This window comes from Odontesthes bonariensis, chromosome 10 (genome assembly GCF_027942865.1).
Source record: "Odontesthes bonariensis isolate fOdoBon6 chromosome 10, fOdoBon6.hap1, whole genome shotgun sequence".
NCBI lineage: Eukaryota > Metazoa > Chordata > Actinopteri > Atheriniformes > Atherinopsidae > Odontesthes > Odontesthes bonariensis.
In genome coordinates, this window is record NC_134515.1 from 1,970,432 (window position 1) to 1,997,328 (window position 26,897).

At 44.4% G+C, this 26,897-nt stretch overlaps 1 long non-coding RNA gene and 5 other non-coding genes across 6 annotated transcripts; all 6 read left to right on the forward strand.

Annotated features, from left to right (window-relative positions):
- Window positions 1–9,599: 9,599 nt before the first annotated feature.
- Window positions 9,600–19,833, forward strand: LOC142390467 (uncharacterized). Its single transcript, XR_012770482.1, has 5 exons — window positions 9,600–10,171; window positions 10,306–10,585; window positions 10,707–10,744; window positions 16,932–16,991; window positions 19,260–19,833. It is a non-coding gene; the product is annotated as an uncharacterized LOC142390467 (long non-coding RNA).
- Window positions 19,834–21,657: 1,824 nt separating this feature from the next.
- trnae-uuc (transfer RNA glutamic acid (anticodon UUC)) lies at window positions 21,658–21,729 on the forward strand. The gene has a single exon. It is a non-coding gene; the product is annotated as a tRNA-Glu (tRNA).
- Window positions 21,730–22,302: 573 nt separating this feature from the next.
- On the forward strand, window positions 22,303–22,374 carry trnae-uuc (transfer RNA glutamic acid (anticodon UUC)). The gene has a single exon. It is a non-coding gene; the product is annotated as a tRNA-Glu (tRNA).
- A 573-nt stretch (window positions 22,375–22,947) lies between these two features.
- trnae-uuc (transfer RNA glutamic acid (anticodon UUC)) lies at window positions 22,948–23,019 on the forward strand. The gene has a single exon. It is a non-coding gene; the product is annotated as a tRNA-Glu (tRNA).
- Window positions 23,020–25,515: 2,496 nt separating this feature from the next.
- trnae-uuc (transfer RNA glutamic acid (anticodon UUC)) lies at window positions 25,516–25,587 on the forward strand. The gene has a single exon. It is a non-coding gene; the product is annotated as a tRNA-Glu (tRNA).
- Window positions 25,588–26,160: 573 nt separating this feature from the next.
- trnae-uuc (transfer RNA glutamic acid (anticodon UUC)) lies at window positions 26,161–26,232 on the forward strand. Its single transcript has one exon. It is a non-coding gene; the product is annotated as a tRNA-Glu (tRNA).
- Window positions 26,233–26,897: the final 665 nt, after the last annotated feature.

Genomic DNA, 26,897 nt, shown 5'->3' on the forward strand with positions numbered 1-26,897 from the left:
AAAAGTAGTCCGGCTTGTTTGCTGGGGTCAAGAAATTAGCGCGTTTTTCTTCCCAAAACAGTACGTGTGCTAAAGAGTGATTTATTTCATCACAAAAACCGAAGCCGGCAAAAGTCACTCCTCGTTATCACTTGGGCCCTACTGTCTCTCATTGTGTATCAGTGCGCACGTCATTCTGACCGCGAGCTGTGCGCACGAGTCTTTCTGTTCTTTGGCAGTGCTCAACACTTACTCTGCAGACAACTGGCCATCGGGTCCAGCTGGTCTGGGACGCCTCTTCCAGCTGATCTTGGGAACATGGAAAACAGTTCTCAGACGCCTGCATTCAGGAGTGCAGGGAAGTCCCCGTTATTTGTGATGCAGGCAGCAGCCGTCCCGCAGCCGCCAACATCCTCATCTATGGAAAGGTTTTGTATCTGGGGCATAACTAAATCCCACTCGTGGCAGCAGTAATATTCCACCTCTGTCTGCATTACTTCGCACTTCAAACAAGTGCACCAGGATTTGTCGGCCACCCTGGGTATCGCAGCTCCAGCAGGGGCTCCAGCTTCTGTTTCCATCACTTCTCTGTCCACCCTGGGTATCGCAGCTCCAGCAGTGGCTCCAGCTTCTGTTTCCATCACTTCTCTGTCCACCCTGGGTATCGCAGCTCCAACAGTGGCTCCAGCTTCTGTTTCCATCACTTCTCTGTCCACCCTGGGTATCGCAGCTCCAGCAGTGGCTCCAGCTTCTGTTTCCATCACTTCTCTGTCCACCCTGGGTATCGCAGCTCCAGCAGTGGCTCCAGCTTCTGTTTCCATCACTTCTCTGTCCACCCTGGGTATCGCAGCTCCAGCAGTGGCTCCAGCTTCTGTTTCCATCACTTCTCTGTCCACCCTGGGTATCGCAGCTCCAGCAGGGGCTCCAGCTTCTGTTTCCATCACTTCTCTGTCCACCCTCTCTCTTTCTGCCCGATCTAAGTCCATTTGGCGAACTTCCTCCTCAGTATAAACGGGTTCATAAAGATACCCCCTTGGCTCTGAACGGAAGTCAATATGTTCCTCGTCGCTCTCGTAGTCAGACATCTTCCCGAGCAGTAAACAAAGTGAACTCGTGCGCACAGCTCGCGGTCAGAATGACGTGCGCACTGATACACAATGACAGACAGTATAGGGCCCAAGTGATAACGAGGAGTGACTTTTGCCGGCTTCGGTTTTTGTGATGAAATAAATCACTCTTTAGCACACGTACTGTTTTGGGAAGAAAAACGCGCTAATTTCTTGACCCCAGCAAACAAGCCGGACTACTTTCGCCTTGACCAACACTGGACAAAAACTCGGCTCACAGGACACTGTCGGGGGTAAGTCAGTTTGAATGCACGACACTGGTTATGGTGATGCCATACAGATCCATGTCAAATATCCCCAACTATCCCTTTAAGTTTGACATTAACAAACAAAAATTCTGTTTTGGGACAAACTTCTTCTTTTATGGGATTCATATACAGGATTGTTGGAAAACTGACATTGAAGCCTTTATGAATGCTATCTTTAACTCATGTTTGGCTTTGTGATGTGGCTCCATCAATGCTGAAAGTTACATCCCTCATACCTGATTTAAAACAACGTCATTTCTGAAAAGGGACATTTTTGTCCCCTTTTAAAACGACCTAAAAACATCATATACGGTATAGATACACATATATGTATAGATACAGATGGTCAGTATAGGTTAAGATGGCGGCAGGTGTGCGTCTTGGTTTGGCAGGTACCAAGGCTTCACCTTCCCAAATACCGTCAAGGGAAACGTCATCCTGATATATCGCTAAAGTTAGCTGGCAATCATTATGGACTACACTGATTAACACCAGACAACAAGAATTATCAAATACTCTCTCGCTGGGAATGTATCTAATGATGGTGATCGCCCTACCTCTGTGGGGAAGCTGGCAAGCGGCCTGCTTGAGATCCTGCACGGAGACACAGCACAGCGCTTCTCACTTTACGCACGACTCATCAGACCTCTGGAGCTGGTTCAGAAAGCTGCTGCTCGTCTGGTGTTCAACCTCCCAAAGTTCTCCCACACCACTCCCCTTCTCCACTCTCTACACTGGCTCCCTGTAGCTGCTCGCATCCAGTTTAAGACTCTGGTGCTGGCCTACAGTGGAAGGAACAGCTCCTTCATACCTCCAGGCTATGGTCAAGCCCTACACCCCCGCCCGACCACTTCGCTGCCCCGTCACTCAGGGGTCCCTGCGCACGATCGACACGGTCACGGCTTTTCTCTGTTCTGGCACCCCGATGGTGGAACGATCTCCTGACTGATATCAGGACAGCTGAGTCGCTGCCCATCTTTCGCCGCAGGCTGAAAACCATCTCTTCAGGAAAAACTACCCTGATCCGCCCTCTTAGGACAGCACCTGCGCCGTCCTAGTTCCTTACGCACTTATTGTTTCCTCCACCACTGGCACCCTCTATATTTTCATTACCCCCTACCCGAACCAGGGTTTGAATCCCAGTCCTGCTTTTCTTACCTCTTTTATTTCTTCCCCTACCCGAACCAGGGTTTGCATCCCATTCCTGCTTTTCTTACCTCTTTTATGTCTTCCCCTACCCGAACCTTTTCACCTTGTATTCCACCGTTCTGACAAACGGCCACGTAGAGATTGCGCGTTTTCTACTCAGGCAAGCAGAAGGGAATAAAACATCTCCCGGTGATCGAAGATTCGCAACGATGCTGTGCACCATCCTCTTCCTCTGCGGCGACATTCATCTCAACCCTGGGGCGGGAAACAGTATGCTTCCGCAGGATAAACATCACACTCCGCTGGGACTTGAACGTGGCCAGCAGCTTCGCCACGCTACACCTGGAGGCCTTGGGCAGGCTACGGAAGCTGTGCTCCAACTTTCCAATGGCGGGCTGCTTGACTATGCCACAGCACAAGGTAACGCTGAACTAAAACTGGATAATATGAAACGGGGACAGCTTACTTCACCCTCAAAATCCGCACAGACTTGCAGTCGGGGTATTGCGGCAATTAAACAACATAAAACTAGGACGTTTCAGACTGTCAATCATGCGCAAGTTCTCTGGGATCCAAAGCTAAAGCCCAAAAGGATCTTTGGTGGACATTTGAATATACGGAGCTTAACACATTGAATACCGGCGGTTTTTACAGAATTATGTGGTAGAATCCCAGCGTTCTAAACCCTTTTTTTGGCGTTTTTTGTACAGTCACAGCATATTATGTGATAGGGCCACTGAAACATGTTATGGCTCGTTTGAAAGCTGAGACTTTAAACTCTTTGTGGGTCAAAACTGCGTGTCTCTAGGTGCCGCCATTAGCGAGCTATCCTTAGCTAAACCAAGGCGGGTATCCACCAAAACCAACAACAAACTGAGATATCGGGGCTTTTGTGAAACGTGCGCTCTTTCAGCCTGTGGCACTTTAGATACTTACATATCCGGGTCAGAGGATTTGCGTCGTGTCGCATGTTGCAAAGCTAACCTGTTCATAAGACCGCCTCCTTAGACTTGTGGCGTGTCTTCTTCTCCTTCTTGTTGTTTGTTTATGTTGCTTTACCGCCACCCTCTGGAAAACGACACGTGCGATTGGACAAAATGCGGAAATGCACAACAATCAATGCAGCGTTATCAAAACTGTTCTTGAGTTGACGCAAAGCCATTGGCGTAATGCTCAAAATGTCCAGATGATGACACCAGTTTTTGACTGCCATCTATGCCAGTTCTGTTCATCACATAATTACAAAAATCACACAGAATGTGCATTAGAATGTATAGATTCAGAATCCATAAAAAAAAACGTAAAAACGTATTTTTACCATGTGGGAGCCAACCAGGGCTGTAGTGGTCAAATTAGAGGTGGGTAAACTATGAATTTTTTGATCAGACAGACCGTGACGCGACGCAACGCAAGGTGTCGCGAATCTGTATGGCTGTCCTGGCCATATTCCATGACGTTATCAGTTAAAGTCATATTAAATCAATGACAGTCAACAAATGTGTTTGTAGTTTGTAGTTTATTAAATTTCAAATTTCAACAGTAAAGAAAAGTATGTGTAGAGTAAGAACTATCTACAGTAGATATGGTGTGTGTGTGTGTGTGTGTGTGTGTGTGTGTGTGTGTGTGTGTGTTAGTATGCATGCTTTTTAAAGTAGTGCCCAGAGGGCCTCCTTGTCCGCTACGTCAGGTTCTGCCTTGCAGGGGCGTGTTCTGGGGTCCATGGCTCCCCTGTGCTTCACCAGCCAGGACTTCATTTCCAGGACACCAAATTTATTTTGGATTACAGTGAACCCTCGTTTTTCGCGGGGGTTACGTTCCAAAAAGAACCCGTGATAGGCGAAATCCGTGAAGTAGAAAACTTTTTTTTTTTTTACAATTATTATACAATGAAATACTGCATAATGCATTGAAACCAAAGAACAAAGCCTTTTTACAGGCCCAAACATTTGTTTAACAAATAAAAGTACTGTGTAAACGTTATTTTTTTTTTTAACAAATAACTACTGTACTGTAAAATAATAATTTTAATCATCAATACGAACTGAAGGCTTCAAATTGTGGAGATCAGCGTCGCCCCACCGCGACCCAAGTCATTGGATTAGAACGGGAGAAAATGAAAAATGATTTTGAAAAAAAATACAAAGTACAGTGGGACAAATAGTGACTCACGTGTATTTCACAGCTCTTCTGACTGAGCCGCTGCATCCTGACTCCGCTCTGTAGCGTTTTTTTCTTCTAAAGCCCGCGGTGCAGGTGTGTTTTTTTCGAGAGAAGAATATCGGTAGTTGTTGTCGCTCTTTTTTCTTCTGGGCAAAAATATTTCTATATACCGACATGCCACCATCGATTATGTTTGAGAACTGTAATGAACGTGTACGTGTACATATTAAACCGCAACGTTATTGACACACAGGTAGAGAAGAAGCGGAGAGACTGTTTAGCTAATCAGAATGCAAAACACAATGCACGATGCAAATCCGTGAAGCAGCGAGACCGTGAAAGGTGAACCGCGTTATAGCGAGGGTTCACTGTATTCCAACGGCAGATCACAAGGCGCAGGGAACTTTGACGTGCGTAATTGCCTTTAAGAGCTGCGTAAACGCTATTTAGAGGTGGGTAAACGCTATTTCCTAAATTCCAGAGGTGCGTAAACGGCGTTTACGTGCGTTTACCCTCCACTACAGCCCTGGAGCCAACGCATGGGCAGGAAAAACGTAGTTTTACGTGACTTGGGAGTCAATGTGTTAATATCCAAAATGGAACAAATCGAACATCTTCTGACAGACTCAAAATTCGATTATCTGTGTCTCTCCGAAACTTGGTTAAACTCAATTACGCCATCGGGTGTGTACATGATCACGTGACCGTGGTCATGGCAAAGGGGGCGGAGTCATGATCTATGTAAAGGAACTATTTCAGTGTAAACAGCTTGATCTGCCGCTACAGACCGTGGTGAAGTTGGTTTGATATTGGTTTGAAAAAAAAGACACCTTATTTCCTTATTGTGAATATCTGTCAAATATCCAATATCAAACCAACTTCACCACGGTCTGTAGCGGCAGCTGCAGCAGACATATTTCCGGAAAGGTACTGGCTTGATTAAATTCATTCTGGATTCTCTATCTGACCACATGAAGACCTCGGGACACTTCGGTTTGGCTTTAGGGACCCTCTACTCACTACCACGTAAGTGTTATGTTGTTTGGAGCTGTAGAAGAGGTATAAAAATAGCTTTTGTAGCGGTGACATGATTTGCCCCATTCACTTCCAGGCTAACGACTTTTGGCTAAAAACGGTCAAATCGAAATTCTCAAAACACATCCGAGTGACATGATTTTGATGTCAACTCAACGTATGTACTCCCAACATCCCGTAAATTGATCTAAAGTGCATTTTACTCCGGATTATCCCTTTAATTTAGACTCTTAATTTAGTGTTAACTGTGTTGTCGAGTGAAAATAAAAACAAAATGACATCAACTTTAAAAACTGTGGTTCAGTTTCATTATGATATGGACTTAACGACACTCCCACGAGTCTTTGCAGGAACCAGAGTGAAACTGTCCCTGATCAAAGACTCCGCCCCCTCAGCTGCTTCAGCTGGTTACCTTAAACAGGTGAGGCCAGCAGGTGGCGCTCCTCCATCATGATGAACGGCTCCTCTTGTCCTCAGGAAGGACCCTCCTTAGGTTACTACTACCCATAATGCAATGGAGCATAAACAGCAATGACAGGATACAAATTAAAGCCTTTTTAAATGATACGACCAAAACGAATTCAGCTCGAGTCTTTTTAGTATCACATCTGAAAATGTAAATAAACACAGAATTGTTAGAATCTGTTAAAATGACAATTCATTCACTAAAGAACACAGAAAACATGTAAAATGTTTAAAGTGAAACATTTTATTGTTTCATGAAAACAATCAGCTCATTTTGAATCTGATGGCGTAAGAATGTGCCCCCCCCCCCCTTAACATTGGAGACAGACCCATTTGTCCCACCCAGAAATTATTCAGCGGAGGAGAAAAATATTTGATTTTGAAATCCTTAACTCAGGTTTAATTTGAAAGCGAAACACAGCGTCATATCTGTGGCTTCACATCCATCATCCGGAGATCGGGGTGCGGCCCAGACGTCCCTGTCCCTGGCTTCCTCCAGCTCCTCCGGGGGGACCCCGAGGCGTTCCCAGGTCATCTGAGACACAAAGGCTGTGTTCGAAACCGCATACTACATATTACATACTTCCATACTCAGAGGTGGGAGAAAGTTCCCATGTTGCAAGTCCAAGTAGAGTCTCAAGTCTATGCTCTCAAGTCCAAGTAGAGTCTCAAGTCTATGCTCTCAAGTCCAAGTAGAGTCTCAAGTCTTTGCTCTCAAGTCCAAGTAGAGTCTCAAGTCTTTGCTCTCAGGTCCAAGTAGAGTCTCAAGTCTATGCTCTCAAGTCCAAGTAGAGTCTCAAGTCTTTGCTCTCAAGTCCAAGTAGAGTCTCAAGTCTTTGTTCTCAAGTCCAAGTAGAGTCTCAAGTCTTTTTTTGATTTGGTCAAGCAAGTCTCAAGTCATCAAAATTGGGACTCGAGTCCAAGTCAAGTCTCAAGTCTCGAGTCCAAGTCTCCACCTCTGTCCATACTACATACTACAGGATCCTGATGAGAGTGCGTAAACATGAACATATCACCCCTGTTCTCCAATCTCTTCACTGGCTTCCCGTCTCTGCCCGGATCACTTACAAAATCTCCCTGCTCACCTTCCACTGCCTGCATGGTAATGCTCCATCTTACTTAAAAGACCTTCTCACCCTTCACTGTCGTTCACGCTCTCTCCGTTCCTCCAACACCAACCTTCTTCACACTCCCAGAACCCGCTCCCGGACCATGGGAGACCGGGCCTTTTCCTGCGCTGCCCCTCGGCTGTGGAACGCTCTGCCTCCACATCTGAGGGCTCCACAGACTGTGGAACACTTTAAAACAGGCCTGAAAACCTTTCTTTTTACCCAATGTTTTTAATGATCTCCCTTTGAATGCTCTGTCCTGTATTTATTTCATTTTAGCATTTAAAGGACTCACTACTTTTATTTGTTTATTTTATTTGCATTTTACTGTCCCTGCTTTTGAACCTAATATCTGTCTTTTATCCCACTGTAGCACTTTGAGATTTTATTGTAAATGTAAAGTGCGTTATAAATAAAATGTATTATTATTATTACATACTCATCGATCACACAGTATGCAGAGCGTTTACCCACAATGCATTTCGCTCCTGCCCGAGCTGAAATCAGCCGGCCTGAAGCTGATTTCTCTTAAGCTCTAAACTCTGTAAACTTTAGCAACATTTGAAACATTTTCAGGTGAGAAAGTAGTCCTTTAGATCCCCAACGTGTTGAAAACCTGACAAAATACCGGCTATTTACAATTTTGTTCCCACGAATTCGGCGCTGCTAAAGCTAACCGCAGTGAGCAACGCACTTCCGGTTATTTTCACAAAATAAAATGCCCGTTGCCTTTTATCATAGGGAAAGCCATTACCATACAATTGGTGCTTTTGTTTTGAAAACAGGAAGTGAACCTACCCTCGTTGTAGCTAGCTTGAAACTGCCGTTTTGACAGGAAATGGCGATCGGCGACGTCACGTTACGTTGCATCTTGGGTAGTTTGAGGATGAGTAGTAACCTCATGATTCATACCCAACATTTCAGAGAATCTAGTATGCATCCAGGAACTTCTCGCTTACTCAAACTCGCATACTAACTCAGAAAGTTAGTATGAGTAGGAGAAGTATGCGGTTTCAAACACAGGTAAAGTCTCTCCAATGTGTCCTGGGTCTTCCCCGGAGCCTCCTCCCAGTGGGACGTGCCCGGAACACCTCGCCAGGAAGGGAGGCTTCCCTCTCGTCCACCGGGGTAAACCCTGATGTACCATCGCACAGCCGGGGGGCAATAAGTATGCCCACACCTACTCTGCGCCTCTCATCATGGGCAACTCTAGAGTGAAGAGAGTCCAACCCCTCTCGAGGAGGCTGGTTCCGGAGCCCAAGCCATGCGTTGAGGTGAGTCCGACTATATCTCGCAAGAACCGCTCAGCCTTGCGCACCACCTCAGGCTCCTTCCCCAGCAGAGAGGTGACGTTTCCACGTCCCAAGAGCTTCAGTAGGCGAGGATCAGACCGCCAAGGTCTCCGCCTTTGGCTGCCGCCCAACTCACATTGTGCAATTTCCCATTCAAAATTGGTATGGACATTTTAAACGTATCCAAATATTGGTATGGACATGTCCATTGCCTCCATACGCAATTTTACGACCCGTGTCCGGGCAAAGGAACGTGTTGTCCAATAGTATTTTTCATTATAGGGGGTTTTATGAGCTATTCTTCGTCCGATCCCTCATCTAGGATCTGTTTGCCTTGGGTGACCCTACCAGGGGCTTAAAGCCCCGGGCAACATAGCTCCCAGACTCATTGGGGCACGCAAACCCCCCCACCACGGTAAGGTGACAGCTCATGGGGGAGGATTCCACATCTTGGATTTAACTTCCCTGTGTTTTTTTCAGAAAACAGTTTCTCTTTCCAACCACTCCTTCTCTTGGAATCCAAAGGCGTTAACTGACAATCTCCATCTCACCCCGCCTGCACTGGCACAGGAACAGCTGCCAAGTTTCCATGCCAGGAGAGTTTAATGTTGGGGAAGAACAAAAGCTAATTGTTCCTATTTACGTGACAACGATGCAAACAGAGTTTCGAAATATCTTCCCCCTGAAGAACGTGTCAGAAAGATATATTCATGAGTGACAGAACAAAATGCCTGAAAAGCAGCATTTCTTTTTAAGATGCTGGAGTACATGTGGACAAGGCCTGAGGACCGCAGTTCAGTTCAGTGTTATACCTTCCTCTCTGCTGCACTTCAGCTTTCTGCAGTCACAGATTTCGTGACCCTGAATTAGATTAAGCGGGTATAGAAAATGGATGGATTTCCTCTCATCACCTGTTTATGTTGTATAACCGTAAAAAAAAAAGAGAGAAAGTGAAAGTGTTGCAACCAGTGAGGCTGCACCTGTTTAACAAACTGTTCTGTATGTTTTTCAGTTGCCACCCTTTAGGAAAACAACAGCAGTTCAGAAACACCGCCCTCTGACTTTAACATCACTGATGGAGGTGGAGCAGCAGGTCACAAACAGGAAATCATTTTGGCTTTGCACGTTTGCTCTTTAAGTTTCAGCGTTCAGCAGATACAAACTGTCCACCAAAGATGAACAACTTCCTGGCAAATTTACCTTTGAGGAAAGTCAGCGTCTTTGTCACCATCGTTGTGAGTTTCACCTACAACGTTCTGCTTGAGAGAGATGTTTCATGCACCTGTGAACCAGATGATGAAGACTGTGATATCTACATGGCACTGCCATTTTTGATCGTATTTTTCTTGATGCTCTGGACAGATAAAACATTTTTTTGGAGCTGCAGATATATGTTAAAATGTTCATGCCGGTTTTCCGGAATATTTGTCATCAGAATTCTCAAGGCAGTTCTTGTTGGTTTGCTTTGGGTCGTCTCTGTGTACATTGATGGAGACTGGTATGTCTGCCGTCAGAATGATTACACTGCTTACCCACGGTTACCCTGCATAACAGACATCACGGTTGAGGAACAAGTGATCATCGCCAAACTGAAAAATACATCCAGAGTGAGTGTTAAACTGGTTTGAACTCTTTGGTTATAATTCGTATTTATTCTAACTGGTTAGTCTGCACCACTGCGACATCACTGAATGAGCAGAGTAACACTGTGATTAAACATGTACCTCTGATCTCTTTTTAGATTATTGGCTTTACTATGATCTTGGTAATCCTCGCCGTTTCAATCGGGATCTCATCACTTTGGTGGAAGAACTGTTGTGCAGAAGAAGGAGGATGCTGTGATAAAAGAATTCTGTATGATAAACTGATTGCGGAAGAAGAGGAAATTGTGTTGGATGAGTTTCTGAGATCAAAAGCAAAAGAAGAGCTGCGTGAAAATATTAAAAACAAATTTGAAGATGGACAGTTGTGGGAATGTTTCGTTGTTGCGAAGGAACTGATTGGCAGAACAGGACCTCCAGGTGAATAACCAACACTCATCAGCTTCTTTCTGCTCAGATGTTACAGCTTTATAATTACCTCACCTGCACCTTTAAATATTCTTCAGGTTCACATCCTGAATATTCTTCTTTTTCCCTTAAGGTCAGAACCCTGCTGCTGCAGAGCAACAAACTTCACTGGTATGTAGCTCTTCATTGGATTGGGTCGTCTTTAACTGGCATTTACTTCGTCTCTCATTCTGCATGTTGTTAGAACTGTTAGTACAGTGGTACAAATATGTCAGCGCACAATTAACTATGCATGAAGTAAATAAAGTGTTGCGTTGTGTAAACAGAAACAAAACAAATAACAAATGCAAACAGCAGCTCGTTGGCCGCTTGTTGTGAACAGAGATTCTTGTGGACGTCGGGTCTTGCTCAGCTATGTAGCGATAAGTCTGTCACAGCAGAACACAAGCAATAAACATTGGTTCTGGGCCAATATAAGTAACCTGTGAAATGAGAGATTAACCCATATTTTAACGTAACACACACATCTATGATCTACTCATTCAGCCCCTTTTATCTAAATGATTTAACAACAAGAAAGATGATTATGTTAACACAAACAAAACCTAAAGGTAAAGTTTCTGATAATATATCTCACTATGTCCTATAGCTGTTCACTGCAGTTAAAGGTAAGGTAGGAGATCCTGGATTTTGAGTCCAGTGAAGCTGCATTTTGAAAATACACAGGTAAAAAGTCCCAACCCTTTTCTTCACTTTCCCCCTGAAGGCACGCCTCTAGAGTACATGAACGCGCACGAGCACGAAGGTGCACGAGCACTGTTCTGACAGCAAGCATCGATCGTTGCCGTATTTAGTATTTAGTTTATGCTAACTATACGTTTAATAATGCTAGGTGCTAGCCAAGCTGGCTCTAGTTTAGCTTCCTGCCAAGCTTCGTTCACGGACACGGAGCAGGGTACGCGCGCAGGGGGAAGGAGGGGGAAGGAGGGGGAGGGGGAGGGAGGAGCAGATTGCAGTTTGATAGACGGCATCAGTATCCAATCATCGTTAACGGTCCGTTCAGTATGATTGGATAGTGTTTTTCCTAGATTGTACGTTCTAGAGGCCACTAAAACTTTTCATATTTGTGTCAAAACTTTTAATTAATTGGTTGCATTGAGGGTGTGAAGAGTATTTCAAGCAATATGTAAAAAAATGTTCCAGAAAAAGATCCCCTACCCCGCCTTTAATGCTTTCCACCCCACCAGAAATAGCATCCATCTAATTATGATTAAAGTTCTTATCCCTTTAACCACGCACGCTAACACAAACACACACAGATGATGAAGCCTCAAGGGCCGTGTATACTCTCACAGCAGTGTGTCGCAGTGAGCTTGTCGCAGGTATGCAGTTAATTTTGATTTCCGCTCAATTTTGAAGCGCGGTCTGCCACGCCACAACGCAAGAGGGACAATCACGAACAAGCTAGGACTGTGGGTATGGTGGGTGGCGTGTTTCTCTTCCGGTTACGGAGGTCATTCAACAACATTAGCCGCTTTCGGACTGCAGGAACCTTTGGCAGTTCTAATAACCTTTTAATCCGCGGGGCCGTTTTCTCCCGTGTTCGGACATACAGCAACTCGGGGCTTTCTCCCTCAGTTCCTATAACTATTTAGCTCCTTCTCCGAGGTCGGGTCTTTTCATAGTTCTTATAGAACTAATCTAACGGAGATGTTTGGTGGTCGGTGGCTACGCCCCATGTCATGCTATCACGGCTGAAATGTTTACTCATAAGACACAGACAGAACCGGCGGGTGTTTAATAAGTTAAACTTACACTGGTCTCCTTTGTCTGCAGCGCTCTGCTCTCCTTTCTTCCTTCATGAAATGAAAAAGTATCTCCTGACTCTCTCTGTGAGCTCTTCCAGCCTCGATATTAGACGCCTGATGTGATTGTCCATGATTAATATCACCATCATGCAGACCATGAACACAGTGGCCTCCCCGCTCTCCATATTAGCTTCTTGGTGGTGTTTTTTCTACTCTCCTTACTTTTACCGTTTTGTTTTGTGTTTGAATGTAGCGCTAAACGGCTAACGGCTAACACGTCACTGAAGCAGACGGCTGCGCGCGGCGCATCAGTCCCTATCAGGTCCCGACTCATGTGCGAATGCAGACTGAAACAGTTCCGCTGGGGAAGGATAGTTATCAGAACGAAATTCGAGGAGGGTAGTTCTGATAACTACTTTCTTAGAACTGTCTGTCCGAAAGCGGCTAATGGCGACTGGGCGAATGCGCACTTTGATTGAGATGCAGCTGATCGATCTAGAAATAGAAGAAATATTGCTACTACTGGAGCTGGCAGAGAGCTGAAAGAATCGTCACGGTTAGCACGGTTAGCGTCACCATTAGCCGGTTAGCTAACCGGAAATACGCATAGTGTAGAGCGGATGTAGAGTTGACCAATCAGAGGCCTCCTTTCTCTCCTCCCTGCGACGATGTCTGCGGTGAGTTACAATTTTGGGGAGGTGCACCAGAGTGTCTGCGGAAGGGGGGGGGGCATGTCTGCGTTAACTGCGACACACACGCAGACGACCTGATTTCCGACCATAAACAGGCCTTTAGTCCATCCGTCCACCTCTTGCTCCAACTCACTGTCAAGATCCAGAGATACTTACCCCCCCCCCTGAGGCAGCGACCCGGTGGGAGCGCTCCATCTTTTTCCGGTTCAGAACCGTGGCCTCAGATCTGGGAGAGCGGACCTTCATCCTGCTTCACACTCAGCTGTGAGAGCAGCTGAAGGTCATGGCTTACAGAAGCCAACAGAACAGAATCTGAGCTACAACTGCAGCAGAACTACATCATCCAGAGACTTCAGCATCTTAGGGTGAATCTTGTCCATCCCTGGTGTTTTACCACTTGAAAACTGTTCAACTACCTCAGCCCAGCTGATGGGTAAGTATTCCGAGTCCTCAGATTCTATCTCTACCTCTAAGTGCTCCTTCCACCAGCCGATGATATCCTCATTTCACAGTCCTGTGTTTCCACAGGCTGTACATGATCATTATCTGACCTTTTTTTTGTTTCAAACAGAACTCTACCTCAACATCTACCTCAAGTGAAAAATTAATTAATATTTAAAAATATCTGATTATGTTTCAGATATGCAGCAAGCGTCTGGTGGCCGGGCCTATACCCATGGGGCCTGGTCGGGCACAGCCCGAAGAGACGATATGGGTCCCCTTTCTGAGGGGCTCACCACCCGTGGCATGGGCTAAGGGGGTCGGTTGCAGTGTGAGTTGGGTAGCAGCCTTACGGTGGGTTCAGACCGGACGCGGCACTGCGTTACTCGCGCGAGTGTTGCCGCGGGTGTAATTGAATTTACTTGCGCTATTCGCGCGAGTGAAAAACGAGTGAATAGCTCAAGGGGCTATCCATTTCATTCTCTCATCAACCATGGCTGATATAAATAGCATCGCGTCCTTGTACCTGCTGTGGCAGTCCGAGATTCGTCGGAAACGCACACGCCGTCGTGTCTGGGTCAGTGACATCATCCAGGACACCAACAGGCGCTCCATTTCAGATAGATCACGGCACCGATCCTCCCGAGAAGGTCATCAAACTGGGTCCTGGTGAGCCTGAAAGGCCGCTGGAAGCGGCCGTCATCCAGACGCAACTCCTGGAGAAGGCGGTGATGTCACTGACCCAGACACGACTCCATTTCAGCTTTCATATTCACGAATGCATATTCGCGTCTTTGCGTTGACTTTGTATGTAATCACGTTGTGCGAACGATTCTGGTATGAACGCACCGTTAGACCTTAGCTGTTTGATCCTCGGCTACTGAAGCTGCCTCTTGGGACGTGGAACGTCACCTCTCTGCTGGGGGAGGAGCCTGAGCTGGTGTGCGAGGCTGAGCGGTTCGATATAGTCGGACTCACCTCGATGCACGACTTGGGCTCCAGAACCAGCCTCCTCGAGGGGGGTTGGACTCTCTTCACTCTGGAGTTGCCCGCGGTGAGAGGCGTAGAGCAGGTGTGGGCATACTTATTGCCCCCCAGCTGTGCGCCTGTACATTGGGGTTTACCCCGGTGGACGAGAGGGTAGCCTCCCTCCGCCTTAGGGTGGGGGGACGAGTCCTGACTGTTGTTTGTGTTTATGCACCGAACGGCAGTTCAGAGTACCCACCCTTTTTGGAGTCCCTGGAGGAGGCACTGGAGAGTGCTCCTCCGGGAGACTCCCTCGTCCTGCTGGGGGACTTCAATGCTCACATGGGCAATGACAGTGAGACCTGGAGGGGCGTGATTGGGAGGAATGGCCCCCCCGATCTGAATCAGAGTGGTGTTTTGTTGTTGGACTTCTGTGCTCGTCACGGACGAGTGCTCGACACTCGGGTGAAGAGAGGGGCGGAGCTTCAACTGATCACCACCTGGTGGTGAGTTGGCTCCGCTGGTGGGGGAGGAAGCCGGTCAGACCTGGCAGGCCCAAACGTATTGTGAGGGTCTGTTGGGAACGGCTGGCGGAATCCCCTGTAAGGAGAAGTTTCAACTCCCACCTCCGGCAGAGCTTCAACCTTCTCCCGTGGGAGGTGGGGGACATTGAGCCCGAATGGGCCATGTTCCGTGCCTCCATTGTTGAGTCGGCCGACCGGAGCTGTGGCCGTAAGGTGGTCGGTGCCTGTCGTGGTGGCAACTCCCAAACCCGCTGGTGGACCCCAGTGGTGAGGGAAGCCGTCAAGCTTAAGAAGTAGTTCTATCGGGTTCGTGGGAACGGGGCTCTGCTGATCTCAACTACAGATGTTGTGAGTCGATGGGGGGGAATACTTTGAGGATCTCCTCAATCCCACCGACACGACTTCCGATGAGGAAGCAGAGTTGGGAGGCTCAGATGTGGGGCCTCCCAAGTCTGGGGTTGAGGTTGCAGAGCTGGTCAAAAAGCTGGGCCCTGGGGGTGGCCCCGGAGTTCCTCAAGGCTCTGGATGTTGTGGGGCTGTCTTGGTTGACACGCCTCTGCCACATCGCACGAAATTGGGAACAGTGCGTCTGGAATGACAGATCGGGGTGGTGGTCCCCCTCTTTAAAAAGGGGGACCGGAGGGTGTGTTCCAACTATAGGGGGATCACACTCCTCAGCCTCCCTGGTAAGGTCTTTTCGGGGGTACTGGAGAGGAGGATCCGTCAGATAGTAGAATCTCGGATTCAGGAGGTGCAGCGTGGAACGGTAGACCAGTTCTACACCCTCAGCAGGATCCCAGAGGGTGCATGGGAGTTCGCCCAACCAGTCTACATTTGTTTTGTGGACTTGTTTGACCGTGTCCCTCGGGGTGTCCTGTGGGGGGTACCCCAGATGTGTTTCCGGCGAGGGTTGGCCTCATGTCTACCCTTTGTCACAGATTTTGTTCATAACTTTTACGGACAGCATTTCTAAATGCAGCAAGTAGAACAGCTGCTCCTCCGCATTGAGAGGAGTCAGATGAGGTGGCTCGGGCATCTGGTTAGGATGCCTCCTGGGGCCTCTGGTTAGGATGCCTCCTGGAAGCCTCCCTGGTGAGGTGTTCCGGGCCCGTCCCACTGGGAGGAGGCCCCGGGGAAGACCCAGGACACGTTGGAGAGACTATGTCGCCTCAGGGTCCCCCCGGAATAGCTGGAGGAAGTGGCCGGGGACAGGGACGTCTGGGTTTCTTTGCTCAAGCTGCTGCCCCCGCGACCCGATCCCCGTAAAAAGCGGCAGATAATGGATGGATGGAATATATGCTGCTGTATATATTCAAACTTATGTTTAGAGTTAGTCACAGTTTATTAGCATTCTGTTCTTACTGCACATACTCAACACTTTCTGCTTCTTTGCACTTCTGGTTAGATGCTAAACTGCATTTCGTTCTCTCAGTACATGTTCTCTGTGCAATCTAATCCTATTCTAGAGGTGCTCTCTGGCTCCAGGTCTGCATCAGACCTCTGGGACATAGACACAGATTTAAATCAGCCACTGGGTGCTGTGTGTGCACAGAACAAGACAAACATTCAGCTTCATCAATATTCTCTGTGATTTCTTACCATAAAACTTTGTATCAGTTGTCAAACTCACAGCTTTCAGCATTATACAGAAGTAAATTCACAGCAACAACTGGAGCAAAGCTGATGAGAAATGATTGACCAATCCTTCATAAAATGAGACGCCAGACACCACTGAAATGTTCCTCCTTTAAGGAGACCAACAAGATGAAATAGCAGCGTAACAGAAAGACAACGCAGGATTCAGACGTGTTATGTGGACATGGATGCTACGACCACCAGACTGACTCTCTGTACTCTGTTGTATTATAACTCCTCAGTACTTCAGAGCATCTCTGCTCATTCACATTGTATCTGTCGCCATATTCAGGGGAACAGAACACCACGGAACCAGGGTAGGTCCAATAAACCAGGACCAAGTGGCATTCAGGTAATTTTCCAACGTCAGTTAAAGTCTTTTGTCGAATGAACATGAACTTTGTTACTGTCTGGTTGCTGCTGTATTTCACACAGGAGTAAAATGACTGTACAAAACCTATACAATGTGTTATTTTTCAACTCTGTTTAACAGAATAATTATAACTCTACTGTAGAATCCTTGTGATTCATTTCGCAGGGCTGCTGTCTGACCCACAACAGTGGGTTAAAAGTGTTTATTCTAACCAACCACAAAGCTCTCGTACACACATTTTACCATCTTACTTGATGCACTGTCACTCATTTTTGGTTTTCATAGCATCTTAAATCAAACTAGAAAAAGCTGTTCCTGCTAAACAGCAGTGAGAATGCTGATGAAGTTTAATGGGGATAGCTGGCCATGCTAAAAAAGCGGAAAAACTTTCAATTTTAGGAGAAAACCAGTTGCTGAAGTCTTGGTTGAAGGAATTTGAAGTTGAAATGACAATAGTAGAATTGTTTAAATTCAATTCAGTTTATTCAGCCAAATTACAAAAAATGTCATCTCAAGGCACTTAAATAATAAAGTCCAATTCAAGCCAGTTGGAGTTCAATTCATTGTAATCATAATTATTTTCAAAATAATCCAATTCGTTCATATAGAGCCAATTCAAAAACAGTTTCCTAGCTAAGGAAACCAACAGATTGCACTGAAACTTGTCTTCAGTCCAATCTCCCGTCCTGAGCGTGCCTGAGGCGACTGTGGAGAGAAACGACTCCCTTTGAACAGGAAGAAACCTCTGGCAGAACCAGAACCAGGAAGGGTGGCCATCCGCCTCCACCAGCTGGGGTTTGAGAAGACAGAAAGGGGGGGGGAAACCCCTGTAACACCATTCAAAGGATATCTGGAACAGGGAAACACGAGTTAATGACCACAATAATGTCACATGTACATAATATCATTTGAGAAAAAGGGGGAAAAAGAGAGTAAAGTGAGGAAAGGAGTGACAGATGAGGCCCCCCAGCAGTCTGGGCCTATAGCAGCTTAACTATGGGATGTTTCAGGGTCACCTGAGCCATCCCTAACTATAAGTTAAACTGGCAGCTGGTTCTACAGAGAGGGGCCTGATAACTGAAGGCTCTGCCTCCCAAACAATATTATTAGGTGAATGAAGGCAGTCCTAGAAACCTGTTTTATGTGTCAAATGATAAGTTCTGGTCAAAAATAACTCCAAGGTTCCTCACTGTAGGACCAGAAGCCAAGGAAATACCATCTAGAGTAACGATATAGCTAGACAATTTCTTCCTGAAACGCTCAGGTCCAAAGATAACGACTTCAGTTTTGTCTGAATTTAGCAGCAGACAGTTCTGAGTCATCCAGGTCTTTATGTCTTTAAGACATGCTTGTAATCTGACCAACCTATTGGGTTCATCTGGTTTTATAGATAAGTACAGCTGAGTATCATCAGCATAGCAATGGAAATTTATGCCATGCTGTCTAATAATGTTACCTAATGGAAGCATGTATAAAGTGAAAAGAATCGGTCCAAGCACAGAACCCTGAGGAACTCCATGACTTACTCTGGTGTGTGAGGAAGATTCTTCATTTACAAGAACAAACTGAAATCTATCAGATAAATATGACTTAAACCAGCCTAATGCAGTTCCTTTAATCCCAATAACATGTTCAAGTCTGTGTAATAAGATACTGTGATCGACCGTATCAAATGCAGCACTGAGATCCAACAGGACAAGCACAGACACAAGTCCGCTATCAGAGGCTAAGAGGAGATCATTGGTAACTTTCAGCAGTGCTGTTTCTGTGCTATGATGCACTCTGAATCCTGACTGAAACTCTTCAAACAAATTATTTCTATGTAAATGATCACAAAGCTGAGCTGCAACTATTTTTTCAAGAACTTTAGACATAAAAGGGAGATTGGATATAGGTCTATAATGAGCCAACACTTCTGAATCAAGAGTAGGTTTTTTAAGTAAAGGTTTAATTACAGCAACCTTAAAAGTCTGAGGTACATATCCTGTCAACAAAGACAGATTGATCAAATCCAATATGGAAGTGTCAATTAATGGGAAAACCTCCTTGAACAGTCTGGTTGGGATTGGATCATGTTGAAATTAGATCTGAGTTAAAGGACAAGTCCACTAAAAATAACTTAAAGCCGAGGTAATACCATCTTCAGTATATACATGAGAGTTTTTTATAGGTGTTTGTTTCCATGTGTGCTGATACGTTCTCCCTCTGGAGTTTCATTTAACTGAAGATTTTCTTTTTTTCTTACAGAGACGACCTCTTCTGCCCTCGTAAAGATCATCATAAGAAATGTTGTTATTACTCAACAAGAATTCTGTTCAAGTTTAAGTTGATTTCACTTTATTATTATTAATTTGTTTTTGTTTCGGGTCCATAAGACTGCATATATTACATAAACTAAAAGAGAATTTGATCTTAATGTTTTCATGGGTAATTCTGGAGATGAACAAAACTTTATTTAACCTTTAAATGTTTCAGCACACCATAAACAGAGCTGATCCCATATGGAACTCACATGGTGCCTTTTCTTTTACTGATGTATAAGTTTAACTCTTTTGTGATGATTTTTACACGTCTGAGACGCTCTGATTTATCATATTTAGAAAAAACAGGAGATGTTGTTATGTGCTGGGTTTAATAAAGGGTAAAGGGTTGAATTAATGTTTTTTTTTTTTTTTACATGTAATGTTACATATATGTTCATACGAGGGAATAAAGATTGATCATGAAGGTAAAATGAAAACAGGTGATAAATACACAATTATGATCGACATTAACATTTATTTTACACAGCTATAATATTAAAATGTTTTCATACCATGAACGTGTTTCTCATTTCCTATTAAAAAAATGATTTGTGGTAAATCTGTTGTTTGGTAAGGGGCAGGGTTAAAGAGTTATCCTTATTAATTATTGTAAGAATGAACGTTTTGGATTCAGAATGTAAGCCAGTTATCATGGCTGCAGCCAGGAGTGGTTGATCCATTATTATTAAAGATGTCAGCAGCCGCCCGGCCTGAATCTGACTTTAGCTCATGTGGTTATCAAGTTTTTTCAGTTTTGTGTGTTTATAGATTAAATGCAGATCTGCCTTTTACAACTCTAAGGGTTTCATTGCAGGTGCTCCGTCTTTTTATTTTATGGGATGCATATACAGGATTGTTGGAAAACTGACATTGAAGCCGTTATGAATGCTATCTTTAATGTGTGTTTGGATTTGGTGATGTAATTGTCATTATGAAGGTACATTCATGTCTATGGAAATGTTCACGAGCACATCTGGAAAAGCTCCATCAATACTGAAAGGTATTTACAGGTTTTAGAGAAACATCTGCTCACATTTCCTTTTCCAGGAAAGCATAAATTGGGGATGAAGTAGGAGCTGACTTAGAAATCAGCCAATATTAATAATTTTCAAGAATATTCATGAACGATGTCAAATCTGGGTTCAAAGTTTGAGTTATTTTTGACCAGAATCTGTTCTTTGACTCACATATAAAACAGGTTTCTAGGACTTCCTCCTTTCACCTTCGTAATATTGCCAAAATTGGGAACATCCTGTCTCAGACTGATGCAGAAAAACTGCTCCATACATTTGTGACTTCAAGATTGGACTGGGCGGGGGATTGGATTGAGAAGTTTACGTTCAATCTGTTGGTTTCCTGAGCTAAGCTACTTATTTCTACGTTGCCTTTATATGAATTGGACTAATTTTGTCTCATACATTTTGACTCATCAGCTTAATTTATTTGTACTTACGGTTCAATTTTTGAATTTCAGGCTGCAAAATATTCTAGAAAACACTAGATTTCTGTCCCATATGGTCTAGCGGCTAGGATTGCTGGTTTTCACCCAGGCGGCCTGGGTTCAACTCCCGGTATGGGAATAGTTATTTGACTAAATGGTTGGTTGGAAGAAATGGAAGCTGTGTGCTCCATGTCCTCAGAATGCAGACTGTCCTCAGTGACCAGTCCAACAGCCAATCTCTGTGATGGTATGGGGTTTCATCAGTGCTCTTGGCAAAGTGATGGAAGCATTGTCTTCCTATATAGTTACTCTAGGCCAGTCTTTCTCAATTCCGGTCCTCGGGACCCACTGCCCTGCATGTTTTCGATGTTTCTCTCCTCCAGCACACCTGATTCAAATGAATGGCTCCTCATCAGGCCACTGCAGAGCTTGATGACGAGTTGATAATTTAAATCAGGTGTGCTGGAGGACGGAAACATCGAAAACATGCAGGGCAGTGGGTCCCGAGGACCGGAACTGAGATACACTACATTGAGGAAAGTTGGAGTTATTTTTGACCAGATCTGTCCTTTGACTCACATATAAAACAGGTTTCTAGGACTGCCTTCTTTCACCTTCGTAATATTGCCAAAATTGGGAACATCCTGTCTCAGACTGATGCAGAAAAACTGCTCCATACATTTGTTTCTTCAAGATTGGACTGGGCGGGGGATTGGATTGAGAAGTTTCAGTTCAATCTGTTGGTTTCCTGAGCTAAGCTACTTATTTCTACGTTGCCTTTATATGAATTGGACGAATTTTCAATCAAACATTTAGTCTAATCAGCTTAATTTCGTTTGTTCTTACGGTTCAATTTTTAAATTTCAGGCTGCAACATATTCTTGAAAACACTAGATTTGAGTCCCATATGGTCTAGCGGCTAGGATTCCTGGTTTTCACCCAGGCGGCCCGGGTTCAACTCCCGGTATGGGAATAGTTATTTGACTAAATGGTTGGATGGAAGAAATGGAAGCTGTGTGCTCCATGTCCTCAGAATGCAAACTGTCCTCAGTGACCAGTCCAAGAGCCAATCTCTGTGATGGTATGGGGTTTCATCAGTGCTCTTGGCAAAGTGATGGAAGCATTGTTTTCCTATAGTTACTCTAGATGGCATATCTTTGGCTTCTAGTACTACATTGAGGAAAGTTGGAGTTATTTTTGACCAGAATCTGTCCATTCACTCACATATAAAACAGGTTTCTAGGACTGCTTTCTTTCACCTTCGTAATATTGCCAAAATTGGGAACATCCTGTCTCAGACTGATGCAGAAAAACTGCTCCATACATTCGTGACTTCAAGATTGGACTGGGCGGGGGATTGGATTGAGAAGTTTCAGTTCAATCTAATGGTTTCCTGAGCTAAGCTACTTATTTCTACGTTGCCTTTATATGAATTGGACGAATTTTCAATCAAACATTTTGTCTCATCAGCTTAATTTCGTTTGTTCTTACGGTTCAAATTTTGAATTTAAGGCTGCAACATATTCTTGAAAACACTAGATTTCTGTCCCATATGGTCTAGCGGCTAGGATTCCTGGTTTTCACCCAGGCGGCCCGGGTTCAACTCCCGGTATGGGAATAGTTATTCGACTAAATGGTTGTTTGGAAGAAATGGAAGCTGTTTGCTCCATGTCCTCAGAATGCAGACTGTCCTCAGTGACCAGTCCAACAGCCAATCTCTGTGATGGTATGGGGTTTCATCAGTGCTCTTGGCAAAGTGATGGGAGCATTGTTTTCCTATAGTTACTCTAGATGGCATATCTTTGGCTTCTAGTACTACATTGAGGAAAGTTGGAGTTATTTTTGACCAGAATCTGTCCTTTGACTCACATATAAAACAGGTTTCTAGGACTGCCTTCTTTCACCTTCGTAATATTGCCAAAATTGGGAACATCCTGTCTCAGACTGATGCAGAACAACTGCTCCATACATTTGTGACTTCAAGATTGGACTGGGCGGGGGATTGGATTGAGAAGTTTACGTTCAATCTGTTGGTTTCCTGAGCTAAGCTACTTATTTCTACGTATCCTTTATATGAATTGGACGAATTTTATATCAAACATTTTATCTCATCAGCTTAATTTCGTTTGTTCTTACGGTTCAATTTTTTAATTTCAGGCTGCAACTTATTTTAGAAAACACAAGATTGCTGTCCCATATGGTCTAGCGGATAGGGTTCCTGGTTTTCACCCAGGCGGCCCGGGTTCAACTCCCGGTATGGGAATAGCTATTTGACTAAATGGTTGGTCGGAAGAAATGGAAGATATGTGCTCCATGTCCTCAGAATGCAGACTGTCCTCAGCAACCAGTCCAACAGCCAATCTCTGTGATGGTATGGGGTTTCATCAGTGCTCTTGGCAAAGTGATTTAAGCATTGTTTTCCTATAGTTACTCTAGATGGCATATCTTTGGCTTCTAGTACTACATTGAGGAAAGTTGGAGTTAGTTTTGACCAGAATCTGTCCTTTTACTCACATATAAAACAGGTTTCTAGGACTGCCTTCGTTCACCTTCGTAATATTGCCAAAATTGGGAACATCCTGTCTCAGACTGATGCAGAAAAACTGCTCCATACATTTGTGACTTCAAGATTGGACTGGGCGGGGGATTGGATTGAGAAGTTTCAGTTCAATCTGTTGGTTTCCTGAGCTAAGCTACTTATTTCTACGTTGCCTTTATATGAATTGGACTAATTTGGTGTCATACATTTAATCTCATCAGCTTAATTTCGTTTGTTCTTACGGTTCAATTTTTGAATTTCAGGCTGCAACATATTCTAGAAAACACTAGATTTCTGTCCCATATGGTCTAGCGGCTAGGATTCCTGGTTTTCACCCAGGCGGCCCGGGTATGGGAATAGTTATTTGACTAAATGGTTGGTCAGAAGAAATGGAAGCTGTGTGCTCCATGTCCTCAGAATGCAGACTGTCCTCAGTGACCAGTCCAACAGCCAATCTCTGTGATGGTATGGGGTTTCATCAGTGCTCTTGGCAAAGTGATGGGAGCATTATTTTCCTATAGTTACTCTAGATGGCATATCTTTGGCTTCTAGTACTACATTGAGGAAAGTTGGAGTTATTTTTGACCAGAATCTGTCCTTTGACTCACATATAAAACAGGTTTCTAGGACTGCCTTCTTTCACCTTCGTAATATTGCCAAAATTGGGAACATCCTGTCTCAGACTGATGCAGAAAAACTGCTCCATACATTTGTGACTTCAAGATTGGAATGGGCGGGGGATTGGATTGAGAAGTTTCAGTTCAATCTGTTGGTTTCCTGAGCTAAGCTACTTATTTCTACGTTGCCTTTATATGAATTGGACGAATTTGCAATCAAACATTTTATCTCATCAGCTTAATTTCGTTTGTTGTTACGGTTCAATTTTTGAATTTCAGGCTGCAACAAATTCTAGAAAACACTAGATTTCTGTCCCATATGGTCTAGCGGCTAGGATTCCTGGTTTTCACCCAGGCGGCCGGGGTTCAACTCCCGGTATGGGAATAGTTATTTGACTAAATGGTTGGTTGGAAGAATTGGAAGCTGTGTGCTCCATGTCCTCAGAATGCAGACTGTCCTCAGTGACCAGTCCAACAGCCAATCTCTGTGATGGTATGGGGTTTCATCAGTGCTCTTGGCAAAGTGATGGAAGAGTTGTTTTCCTATAGTTACTCTAGATGGCATATCTTTGGCTTCTAGTACTACATTGAGGAAAGTTGGAGTTATTTTTGACCAGAATCTGTCCTTTGACTCACATATAAAACAGGTTTCTGGGACTGCCTTCTTTCACCTTCGTAATAATGCCAAAATTGGGAACATCCTGTCTCAGACTGATGCAGAAAAACTGCTCCATACATTTGTGACTTCAAGATTGGACTGGGCGGGGGATTGGATTGAGAAGTTTCAGTTCAATCTGTTGGTTTCCTGAGCTAAGCTACTTATTTCTACGTTGCCTTTATATGAATTGGACTAATTTGGTGTCATACATGTTGTCTCATCAGCTTAATTTCGTTTGTTCTTACAGGTCAATTTTTGAATTTCAGGCTGCAACATATTCTAGAAAACACTAGATTGCTCTCCCATATGGTCTAGTGGCTAGGATTCCTGGTTTTCACCGAGCCGGCCTGGGTTCAACTCCCGGTATGGGAATAGTTATTTGACTAAATGGTTGGTTGGAAGAAATGGAAGCTGTGTGCTCCATGTCCTCAGAATGCAGACTGTCCTCAGTGACCAGTCCAACAGCCAATCTCTGTGATGGTATGGGGTTTCATCAGTGCTCTTGGCAAAGTGATGCGAGCATTGTTTTCCTATAGTTACTCTAGATGGCATATCTTTGGCTTCTAGTACTACATTGAGGAAAGTTGGAGTTATTTTTGACCAGAATCTGTCCTTTGACTCACATATAAAACAGGTTTCTGGGACTGCCTTCTTTCACCTTCGTAATAATTCCAAAATTGGGAACATCCTGTCTCAGACTGATGCAGAAAAACTGCTCCATACATTTGTGACTTCAAGATTGGACTGTGCGGGGGATTGGATTGAGAAGTTTCAGTTCAATCTGTTGGTTTCCTGAGCTAAGCTACTTATTTCTACGTTGCCTTTATATGAATTGGACGAATTTGCAATCAAACATTTTGTCTCATCAGCTTAATTTCATTTGTTCTTACGGTTCAATTTTTGAATTTAAGGCTGCAACAAATTCTAGAAAACACTAGATTGCTGTCCCATATGGTCTAGCGGCTAGGATTCCTGGTTTTCACCCAGGCGGCCTGGGTTCAACTCCCGGTATGGGAATAGTTATTCGACTAAATGGTTGGTTGGAAGAAATGGAAGCTGTGTGCTCCATGTCCTCAGAATGCAGACTGTCCTCAGTGACCAGTCCAACAGCCAATCTCTGTGATGGTATGGGGTTTCATCAGTGCTCTTGGCAAAGTGATGCGAGCATTGTTTTCCTATAGTTACTCTAGATGGCATATCTTTGGCTTCTAGTACTACATTGAGGAAAGTTGGAGTTATTTTTGACCAGAATCTGTCCTTTGACTCACATATAAAACAGGTTTCTGGGACTGCCTTCTTTCACCTTTGTAATATTGCCAAAATTGGGAACATCCTGTCTCAGACTGATGCAGAAAAACTGCTCCATACATTTGTGACTTCAAGATTGGACTGGGTGGGGGATTGGATTGAGAAGTTTCAGTACAATCTGTTGGTTTCCTGAGCTAAGCTACTTATTTCTACGTTGCCTTTATATGAATTGGACGAATTTGCAATCAAACATTTTGTCTCATCAGCTTAATTTTATTTGTTCTTACGGTTCAATTTTTGAATTTCAGGCTGCAACATATTCTAGAAAACAACAGATTTCTGTCCCATATGGTCTAGCGGCTAGGATTCCTGGTTTTCACCCAGGCGGCCAGGGTTCAACTCCCGGTATGGGAATAGTTATTTGACTAAATGGTTGGTTGGAAGAAATGGAAGCTGTGTGCTCCATGTCCTCAGAATGCAGACTGTCCTCAGCGACCAGTCCAACAGCCAATCTCTGTGATGGTATGGGGTTTCATCAGTGCTCTCGGCAAAGTGACGGAAGCATTGTTTTCCTATAGTTACTCTAGATGGCATATCTTTGGCTTCTAGTACTACATTGAGGAAAGTTGAAGTTATTTTTGACCAGGATCTGTCCTTTGACTCACATATAAAACAGGTTTCTAGGACTGCCTTCTTTCACCTTCGTAATAATTCCAAAATTGGGAACATCCTGTCTCAGACTGATGCAGAAAAACTGCTCCATACTTTTGTGTCTTCAAGATTGGACTGGGCGGGGGATTGGATTGAGAAGTTTCAGTTCAATCTGTTGGTTTCCTGAGCTAAGCTACTTATTTCTAAGTTGCCTTTATATGAATTGGACGAATTTGCAATCAAACATTTTGTCTCATCAGCTTAATTTTGTTTGTTCTTACGGTTCAATTTTTGAATTTCAGGCTGCAACATTTTCTAGAAAACACTAGATTGCTGTCCCATATGTTCTAGCGGCTAGGATTCCTGGTTTTCACCCAGGCGGCCCGGGTTCAACTCCCAGTATGGGAATAGTTATTTGACTAAATGGT